The 1,864-nt window shown below is 39.4% G+C and overlaps 1 long non-coding RNA gene across 1 annotated transcript; it reads left to right on the top strand.

Moving 5' to 3' along the window:
• The first annotated feature begins 398 nt into the window (after positions 1-398).
• On the top strand, positions 399-1,504 carry LOC117878994. Its single transcript, XR_004646161.1, has 2 exons — positions 399-474; positions 1,236-1,504. It is a non-coding gene; the product is annotated as an uncharacterized LOC117878994 (long non-coding RNA).
• Positions 1,505-1,864: the final 360 nt, after the last annotated feature.

Raw genomic sequence — 1,864 nt, 5'->3', positions numbered from 1 at the left:
TCTTTTTAAGGTAACCACTATCCTTGCTCTAACAAACAAACTGACTAAATCATCCCTTTGGTTTCTAAAGTGTAGCAATTAGTGTCTTCTGTTTTCATTGCAGGTGTCCCTTAAGTTTTAAGTAATAGCTGTGGACTCGTGCATACTAATAGAGCCATCGTATGCAGTGCAGAAAATATGATCTGTATGGGTTTGGGTAAAACACTCTTTAAAGGTGAACTGTGAAGCAATAATATACACATACATACCCCATAGAGGTCCTGATCCTGCAGTTGGATCTATATAGGCCATATCTTACACCCTTTCCTACTCCTTTTGATATGTCTATGGGCCTCTTATTTCAAATGTAAAAAGACCTATTAGATTCTTTCTTCCTTTCTCTGCAGAACTTTAGCACTCTTTGGAAGACCTTGATGAAGACATCAGCTGCAGCATTCCCAAACCCCGATGGAGGGAAAAAGGAATAAATTTCAGGTAGTTTAAAGGCCTTATCTATGCTGGCCTGGGGATTGTTTGAAAATGGAGTTACTGTAAATACAGTATTGTTTTCAAGAACAGCTCATGTTCAGCTACTTTAATATGGTCTTAAGGGTTAATGTGGATGGGTCAAAACCATGTAAGAACTGGGTTTTAAAAAAAAGATATCTAGCCCAGGTAAATAGTGTAGGCTACTAAAATGGTTTGAAGAAGGTTGGATATGTCTCCACTGACTTTGAAACCATGTTAGAACCCACTTCAGCAGGAATTGTTTGAAAACTGTTGTCTTAGGCCTGGTCTACACTAACCCCCCAATTCGAACTAAGGTACGCAACTTCAACTACGTGAATAACGTAGCTGAAGTCGACGTACCTTAGTTGGAACTTACCGCGGTCCAGACGCGGCAGGCTGGCTCCCCTGTTGACTCCGCATACTCCTCGCGCCGAGCAGGATTACCGGAGTCGACGGGGAGCACTTCTGGGTTCGATTTATTGCGTCCAGACAAGACGTGATAAATCGAACCCAGAAGTTCGATTGCCTGCCGCCGAACCAGCGCGTAAGTATAGACAAGCCCTTACAGTATCACATGTCCGGTTGTTCATTTTCAGTTCACCTTTTAGAGTTAAGGGAGTTTTTGCATTTTTGTGTTAGGAATTATAGTGCTTGTCTTTTCTTTCTATCTGCTGAAATTTGTTTTTTGTTTGGTTGGTTGGCTTTGGATTTTTAGCCATTAATGCAGATATCCTCTTCCTTCTTAGGCTTAATTTAACAGGAGGAAAGAATTTTGGTTTATTCTGCTATCAAAATTTGGAGCAGCTTTTTAAGGGTCCAATCATGCAACTGGACCCATGCAAACAGACTCCTAAACGTATTGACTAAAATTTTAGTGTGTGACAAATGAGGAATTGGGAGTTAATTTTTAACCTCGTGTACACTTACAACTTTGTGGTAACATGTTTACAATTACTTGATCTACCAAATTCTAGGTGAAAACAGCAATCAACGTGTATAAAACACTTTCATATGATGCAGGGGCTGTCTTTTTGTTCTGTGTTTGTACAGAGCCTAGCGCATTGGCATCCTGGTCCACGATTGGGGTTTCTAGGCATTACTGCAATTCAAATATATATTGTAAAAATCACCATAACTAATTTCAAAGTGTTTGAGGTGCTTCAAGATAGAAATATAAACCTACTGTAAAACATCACAAAGAGTGCAAAGTTAACAGACAAAATTAGTGCAGGGTAGTAATAATGTAACAGTTCTACAATCCCATACCTGGAAAACTGCAGTTTGTTTCTAACAGTGGATTTATGAGTTACCAATTCCTGCTATTGCTCTGAAAGAATCTTGTGTAGTTTGATTAAAGTCAGTGGAACGTGTTTCT

This window comes from Trachemys scripta, chromosome 6, assembly GCF_013100865.1.
Source record: "Trachemys scripta elegans isolate TJP31775 chromosome 6, CAS_Tse_1.0, whole genome shotgun sequence".
NCBI lineage: Eukaryota > Metazoa > Chordata > Testudines > Emydidae > Trachemys > Trachemys scripta.
The sequence above is the reverse complement of the archived record's forward strand: the minus strand, read 5'-3'. Positions and strand labels throughout refer to the sequence as shown.